The following is a 9327-nucleotide window of genomic DNA, read 5'->3' as shown; positions in this document are numbered from 1 at the left end:
GTCTTTGAAAGACCTACCAATGAAACAAAGAAAAATACCAACACAGAAACAGAAGAATTTAGAACAGACTTCACCACTGATTAAACTGAAGAGGAGCAGCCAAAAGTTATTAGAAAACCAACCTTAGTTCATCCAGTTACCACACAAGAATGGCCACCAGATGATAAGCTATGCAGAAGTTACCTAGAGTCCTGTAGAAATGTTAGATTTGAGGAGATTGTAGGAGACAGTCATTTCATATGGTACATATTCAGTCTCTGTGAAGCAGATGTTAAATTCATGGGCAACTCAGAACAGAATTATACTCTAAGCTTTAGCTGCAGCAATTGGTGCAGGAGAATTGTATTCTGTCAATCATGTTTTAAATAAACACTGATTGGTCAGGTAGGAAGTATAGGTGGATAAACCATACAGGAAGTAGAACAGGAGAATGCTGGTAAGGAGGAAGCCCATTCCTCACCACTCCTCCCCAGACCACGGAAGAAGCAGGAAGTCATTGCCCTGCCCCGCTGAGAAAGGTACCAAGCCATGTATGTGGCTAACATAGATAAGAACAATGAGTTAATTTAAGTTACAAGAGCCAATAAGAAGCCTGAGCTAATGGGCCAATCAGTTTATAACCTAATGCAGACTCTCTGTGTGATTTTTCTTTGGGGCTTGTTAGATGTGGAGTACCAGGCAGGACAGAAACCGCAACAAGCAGGCCCCTCATGTTACAATCAATGTTGGAAGTTGGTCCTCAATTACCGTGGAAAATATGGTGGAAAGAGAAAACTAGGGTCATGTAACAATGAAATATGGCTAGAGGTATTGATATATCCCAAGACCAGCTTCTTAGTAAAGGCCAGTATGCTGATTTGCAAAGACAGTTTGGATTTGGTGGTCACAGCTTGGCCCTATGTTCTATAGAAGATTTGAATGCTTGGGACAAGGTTAAAGAATCAGGAAAAAGGACTGAGTCATTTACTAATATTATACAAGCCCCAAAAGAAAAGAAGCCTTCACTGTTTTTTGTAAAGATTAATTTTGACTGTAAATAGAATAATATCAGATCCAGAAGTTAGACAACTATTAATTGAATCTTTGGCTTTTGAAAATGCTATTTCAGAATACAAAATGGTGATTAGGCCTGTAAAGGCAAGATAAGCACCCATAGATGAATGATAAAAAATGCAGCTGATACTAGACCTTACACTTATTATGCTTGGATAGAAGTGACTTTTTTAATTTTTAGAAAAATCAAAAGTTCAGTTGCTTTCATTGTCATCAGAGAAGGGACTGTAGGCAAGATGTTCCTAGAACCAATGTTTGTTTGTTTTTTTTTCTAGAGATAATCCAAACAGAAGACTCCAGACTCCTGTAATGTTCAGAAGGTGTCCAAGGGCTGGTATTGGATCAATGAATGCCGATCAACAAGGGACAGGCAAGGTATCCATTAGGAAACACCTTAGGGGGCCTCTTACAGGCCCTGATATTACATTTGGTTTAGTAATTCCGTCAGCACTGAAGAAACTCATCCACAGAGCAATTAAAAGATGATGCCTGTTGTTAAAAACTATACTGCCCTGGATGACAGAACTGATTCAGTATATAAAATTTTTCTGGAAAGACAAAAAAAAACCACACATACTTTGGCAAACCTTTATAAATTACCAAGGACCAAAACTAAAAATATAAATAAATGGCATTGTAATTGAAAGTTTGGTTAACATAGGCTCAGATGTAACATTAACTTTACCAAAACCTTGTCATCTAAATTGGCCTCTTCAGGAGGTAAATATCCAGCTTTTAGAAATTGGAACTTCATCTCAGGTAGAACAAAGTACAAGATGGGTCAAGTTTATAGAGCCAAAAGGACAGGTGGGGAAATTAAACACATATGTGGCTAAAATAGCCATGAATTTAAGGAGACATGGTTTGTTACAACAATGGGAAACACAAATTCCTCCAGTTTCAGAAACAAATTATAAAATAAAGAATGCTGCTGAAAGAAACATTAAAAGATATTATCAAGAACAGCCACCAATCATTCTGGCTGTACATAAGTAAGGCACTTTCAAAGGTGCCAACAGCCCTACCTATAAAATAGTTAACTGACCAACCTGGATGGGTGGAACAATGTCCTTCAATATCCAAATAGTTGCAAGAACTATAACATCTGTCAGAGGAACTGCTAAATGCTTAAAATTTTGAAGAACTGACCACTATTTGGAATTCTTCTATATTTGTCATTAAAAAAATCTGGAAAGTGGAGAATGGTTGATAGCTAATCTAAGGGCTATTAACAAAGTGGTCCAACCAATAGACTCTTTAAAGCCTGGAATTCCCTTGCCTTTTTTATTACCAAAAAGATAGTCTGTTACAGTGATTGATTTCAAAGTTTGCTTTTTCTATACCTTTACAACACCAAGATAGAGAAAAATTTGCCTTCATGGTACCTACTTTATAACAATTTCCAGCTTGTTAAAAGGTATCAATGGAAAATTATTTCACAAGAATCTTAAATAGCATCACCTTGTGTCAATATTCTGTACAATAGCCATTGGAAATAATTCTTAAACAGTTTCCTCAATGCATAATTTACCATTATACAGATGATATCTTATGAACTGATTCAGATACAGATACCTTCAAAATGTTTGAAGAAGTAAAGAAAATTTTACCTTATTGGGAAATACAAATTACACCTGAAAAAATCCAAAAGGGAAATTCTATTAATTACCTAGGATATTATATAAGTTTTCAAAAAGTCAATGACAGAAAACACAAGTTAGGAAAGTTATTACAAACTCTTAATTTTCAAATTTTGCTGGGAGATATTTACTGGTTATGACCCGTGATTAGATTAACAAATCAAGAACTAAGTAATTTATTTTAGAGCTTACAAGGTGATAAGGACTGAAATAGTCCATGAAAATTATCAGCTGAGGCTGAGAGAGAGTTCACTTTGATATAGAAAGTACAGGATGCACGTGTGATATAGCGCTTAGTTTTATTCTGGTCATACTACCTTTTACACTTTCCCCTACAAGATAATATCTTAGAATGCAAATTTCTACCACACAAACAGAGTAAAAAATTAAAGACCTATGTAGAAAAGGTTTCTGAACTGATTCTGAATGGAAAATTGAGACTTCATCATTTAACAGGAATAGACTCAGCAGAAATTGTGATATATTTACTAAGGCTGAAATTGCCTCGTTAAGGCAGAAAATGAACATTGACAAAAATCTTGCAGTAATTTCTTGAAGAGATTAGCACCAAATATCCCCAAAGCAAGAGATTTCAGTTTATAAAAAGAATGAATTGGATCATTCTTCACATTTTACAGGGAGCACCAATTTATGGAGTCTCTGCATTCTATAATAATGCAAATAATTAGGAAAGGTGGGTCATAAGTCAGGAAATTTAAGTAAAGTGACTCAAAGTCTTTATAGTTCCAGTCCAAAGTCATAATTATATGCTATTTTCATGGTGTTATTACATATTCCAGAACCTCTTACTGTAGTTACTATTTCTCAATATGAGGAAAGAATTGTTTTAGATATTGAAACCACAGAACTTGCTCCAGATGATTCAGAATTAACTTTGTCTCTTATTCAGTTACAGGAAATAATCAGAGATGGAAATAATCCCTTGTACATAGCACATATCAGATCCCATATGGGTTACCAATCCCCCTAGCACAAGGTAATGATGAAATGGATCAGATATTGGTAGGAAATGTGATAGAAGCCTTAAAATTTCATAAGAAACACCATGTTCATAGCAAATGCTTGAGGAAAGATTTTTCTATCACTTGGCAACATGTCAGGGGAATCATAATGAATTGTCCCACTTATTCTTTGTACAACCAAACTCCATTACCTGCAAGAAGTAAGCCAAAGGGTTCTCAAAGAAATAAAATTTGTCAAATAGATGTGTTTTATTTTTCGGAATCTGGAAAATTAAAGTACATGCACCATACTATAGATATATATTCAGAATTTCAATGGGCAGATGCTTGAGTTCTATAAGGGCTGATTATGCAATTACACACTTATTGAAAGTCATGGTCATTACAGTAATAGCTGTACAAATTAAGACTGACACTACTCCAGCATATGTCTTTAAGTAAAATAAAACAGCTGTTTTTGCATATTACAACATAAAGTATTTTACAGGTTTACTGCACAATCCTACAAGAGAAGCAATTATAAAAAGATCTAATAGCACTTTAAAAAATATGCTTAATGAACAGAAAATAGTAATAAAGACCCCCAGAGATAGATTATACAATGCTTACTAGCTTTAAGTTTTAAAATGCTAATGAGAAATTAATGACAACTCTGGAGAGACATTCAATACTAGAAAAAAAACTGATGAACCAAATCACCTGTAAATTTTAAAGGTGTTTAACCTCAGAACTGAAATCAGGATATGTATTATACTAGAGAAGATGTTTCACTTATTTCCATAAGAGAAAAAAAATCTATCAACACCATCAAAATTGATGGGTTAGTTTTGAATAGGAGAGACCTCTTCATTAGGAGAGCTGATAGTTCATCAGTGTGACCATTCAAACTAAACTAACTTGTAGACCTTTCATTTGATCTTTTATAAATTGCCAAAAAAAGTAAATCCCTCAAAGTTAGGTATAGGCACAGTTTTATTTCTATCTTCCCTGGAGAATAAAAGCATCTAACTAGGGAACCTTAAGACAACAGGACAAATGAGACAAGCAGGGTGAATCATCAAGAGAAAATATCCCAAGGAAAAGACCTAATGGTATAGCACAGTTCCAACAGGACAAAATTCACAAATCTCCCAAGTGTTTGCTTCTGCTGTTCTTTAAAGAAATATGAGACAAATGGTCTTTTTGTAGTCTCAATTCAATGAAAAATTAAGATGGCTTTGGAGGTGTAGGACGGCTCTCTCCCTCTCTAAAATGAATCATACTTGTTAAAGAATACTATTATTTTCATTGTTACCCAAAATTCATCCTTAATAACTAAGCACAGATCAAATTTCACAACACTGATATTTTTGAAGATTATAATTTGTTTTGTGATATTTTAATCAGCTGTTTGATACAGAGAAACAATCTCATTGTTCATATCAAGTTCAGAGGAGCATATAACAGTAGCAACACCATTATTTCTGCAGTGATTGAAAGGCTGTGCCAAGAACTTTGCAGAATTTCGTGTTTTAACTTCACAGTTTCCCAATTTGCTATTCCTATTTGATAATAGGGAAACTCAGATCTAGAGATAAGCTCCTACAGATCTTTCAGTCATTCAAAATCCTTTATCAACTACATAGCAAAGCTAAGGTTTGATTTAATATCTGTCTACTTCCAAAACCTACATTCCTATCCACTGTGAACAACAGAACAAAGATTTATGGTCCTTGGGGATTTTCATTTCAGCTTTGTCATTCTTGAGCTCTGTATTTTTGAACCAATTCAATTCTCAACAGACTATAATATATGTTCACCCATACATATAACATAGGTATGCACAAAGGTGCCTCATCACTCTGAACATCTTTCATTTTACTGTATCTCAAACAAAATTCTTCATCTGTGAGTCAAAGACTTAAACTTCAGGGCATTATGAATAGCATCTATGCTGTTAAAAGAAAGTTGCTCTTTATTTTGTTCTCAGGGGAAGGAAGTGTTGCATTGCCAAAGGTTAAGACCCTTAAATTTTACAGCCCCAAAGTGTTATGATCAGCTTTGAAAACACAATAGTGAAATAGTAAACAATGTATACATCATGTTGAGCACAAACTCTTGCTTTCTTAGCTACCTTAAGGAAATGAGTCATGGGTCCCTGACTCGCATGTCAAGTAATACACTAACCATTGGTGAACCTGGCCTTCCCACATGGATCCTAAGGACGTTCTTTCAGTTTTAACAAGGTCACTGCTGCAAAATCTGCAAAACAAGCAAATGAACGTACTCTGCTGCACTGTCATATTGTTGGGGGCAAGGCCTCTTACAAGCCTGCCATAATTTTTCTCATTTAATGGAGAAGAATGACTTTCTTTCTTCCCGACTCCATCTGCGTATAATGATACCTTTGCTGTCCTTGGGTGGCTTAATAATGATGTATTCCCCAAACAAATGATTAAAAATTTTAAAAGCATGAAAATGTGTCAGCAAGTGAGTTGATTCCTGCAAAATACACTGAAGCATTTGGAAGAAAAGTAATTTTGCAGCTGGAAATTTCATTTATCTTTCCTCAAAAAAATGCCTGTTAAAATCATTTACAATATGGATGAAATTTATCTCAGCTTTCTAGATATGATTCATTTTATTTTATTTTCGTTACTGACAGAGAATCACAAAATATTTGCTCCATATGGAAAATAATATAAATATAAAATTATTAAACATTCATATTCTAGCCTTGAAAGCAATACACAACGGTTTAATAAACTATTTTTAATACATTAGCAAACTAAAATATTAGAAAACTGAATAGTGGGATATATAACTATCTGCATGTGTGTGTATTGTATGTATGTTTAACAGAAGTGAATGTGTGCATACTTGTGTGTCCCTGTGGATGTAAATGCGGGTATACTCACGCGAAGGCCAGAGGACAATCTCATGTGTTAGTCTGTGCCTTCACATTTTTAAGGGTGAGGTTTCTTTGTTGTCCACTACTTCATAAGCCAGGACAACTGAGCCATTAGCTTTCTAGAGTTTCTATCTCTCCACCTCCCATTTCTACCCACCAGTCTAGTCAGGCTGACTGCCATATCAGGCTTCACTATGGTTCACAAAATTCAAACTCAGATCCATTTATATTTTTCCAGCAAGCACTTTTGTCACTAAGTAATCTTTCTGCCCCAAAATGAATAATTTAAAGAGAAGAGTCTTACAACTCCTGTGAGACCCTATTGCAATTGAGAAAAGAGAAGAAACGTGAAATGCAGGAGTTTTGGAATTTTTTACTAACCTAGAATGGGGTTGGCATGAGAGCAGACATTAGAAGAGTCATCATGACTTGTTTCTTTGTTGTCGTTATTGTTGCTTTAACAAAATAATAGAGACTGCGTAATTTGGAAATAGTAAATCTACCTTTCTGAAGATTCTGGAGAACAGGAGGTCAAGAGTACGGCACTCGCATCTTTGTGACATCTGATGAGAAACTTCTCATTGTTGCATACCATAATGGAGTCCATGCCATGCTGTGACAAACCCAGTTTACCAGGTCCTATCTGCCACAGATTTCAACCAAGGATGCATAACACTGGTAAAATGGAATCATTGCTACCTTCTGTAAGATCCACTTCCATGGAACTCAGGAATTTAGAAATTAAGTTCCAGTGTATGATATTTAAGATGTGTAATCAATCTGTGACACCCAGCCATATCAAATCCATCTTGCTTCTCTACCACTACACTAAGCTATATGAAGTTTATGAAACCCTCTCGGTCTTCAGTGCAGTAACTCACCTAAAGTCGGAGACAGTGTAGAGACACTCCCTCTTCCAGGAAACCCTGAGTTCTGCAGGTGCCTCTGCAGGACTCTAAGCCTGAAGGCTAAGGTAGACCATACCCATACGCCTCCTCCTCTTTGCAGCCATATTGTACAGAACAGCTGCAGGACTAACTGTTTAAAAATAGATAAGAAGCCTTACATGGTTCAGAAGGTTCTCTCTCTCTCTCTCTCTCTCTCTCTCTCTCTCTCTTTCTTTCTCTCTCTCTCTCTCTCTGTGTGTGTGTGTGTGTGTGTGTTGGGGTGACAACTCCTATCTCAGTTCTGATTTTGTATCCTTTTCTAGAAACTGCTTTGAATCACGCCCATTGTGTGATTTACTAGGCATTTGGAGATTTTGACAGAGTTCGAGTAAAGATATATTAGCTTTCCAAGGTTGTCATAACAAAATACCAAAGGTTGGATAGATTCAGCAACAGATATTTATTTTATCTATCTATCTATCTATCTGTCTGTCTGTCTGTCTGCCTGTCTGTCTGTCTGTCTGTCTGTCTGCCTGCCTGCCTGTCTGCCTGTCTGCCTGTCTTGCAATCTTGCAGGCTACAAGTTCTACATCGAGGTCATGTCATTGCTGATGTCTTGGGTGGCTCTCATTAACCTTCAAATGCTCATCCTTTCTCTAAAACTTTTCTCTGTGTGTCTACAGAATGTGAGCTCCCTGGAGTCTCTTTCTTGTCTCATTCTTTTTTTATTGATTTTTATTGAGCTCTACATTTCAGGGTCTCATTCTTAAGACTTCATCAGGCTTTAACTAGAAAAATAAAGTTCTTTTTTCCAAATACAATAATTTTGGAGGTGAGACATTGAACATAAAAATCTGGGGTGACCAGAAATCAGTTCATGATAGTTGAGGTCATCCTCAAAATTTTTTCTCTTTCTGGAAGACCCTTAATTTCTACGTTTGGCTTTTGTTTATTTAAAAATGTGGACACCAAAATCCCAAGTTTTCTACAAAATCTCAACTTTTCCAAATCATGCTAATTAAATGGCCTCAGTTAAGCAAAACCAACAAAGGTTGGGAAAAGAACCCATATTATATTTTGGCTCCCACTGAAATTTCTTTTGATGGAGGAGGGTCATTTGTCTATCTGTTGCTTTCATTGGTTAATTAACAAAGAAACTGCTTGGCCTTTGATAGGACAGTAACTTAGATATGCGGGGTAGATATAACAGATTTCTGGGAGAGAGAAAGCTGAGTTCAGCAGACGCCATATCTCTCCTCTCCGAGATGGATGCAGATTAGGATCTTTCCAGTAAGCCCCCACCTTGTGGTACTACATACATTAATAGAAATGGGATAATCAAGAAGTGAGAGTTAGCCAGTAAGGGGCTGAAGCTAATGGGCCAAGCAGTGTTTAAAAGAATACAATTTGTATGCTGTTATTTCTGCTATAAGGCTAGCCATGTGGGCGACTGGGCGCCAGGAATGCAGCCCGCCTCTCCATCTACATTCTTTGGCTTTTCTGGTTCCATAGAATCTTCATAAGATACAAAATTGCTGTTTGTGGATTCTAGTTTTCCCCTAGTTGATAATTTTTATCACCATTGGTTAATATGCTTATAACTTTGTTAATGTTCCTCTTTCCTATTGGTTATGAGCTCTTAGTAAATGGCAATTTGCCACCAGGGAACACTGGCAATATCTCAGATTGATGAGAAGGTGTTACTTGTATCTGGTAGGTAGATCTACTTTTAAGCATTGTTTCATAGCATACCACCCTCATTCAGAACTGATATTAATGGGAACAATTAAAGGCAATATGTGTAAATGGACTTACTAATGCTCATTTTCATAAAATATAATGTCAAGTTGTGTATTCCTTCTGGATTAATCTGT

The sequence above is a fragment of the Microtus ochrogaster genome, unplaced genomic scaffold, assembly GCF_000317375.1.
Source record: "Microtus ochrogaster isolate Prairie Vole_2 unplaced genomic scaffold, MicOch1.0 UNK84, whole genome shotgun sequence".
NCBI classification, from domain to species: Eukaryota; Metazoa; Chordata; class Mammalia; order Rodentia; family Cricetidae; genus Microtus; species Microtus ochrogaster.
Note: the sequence above shows the minus strand (reverse complement) of the source record.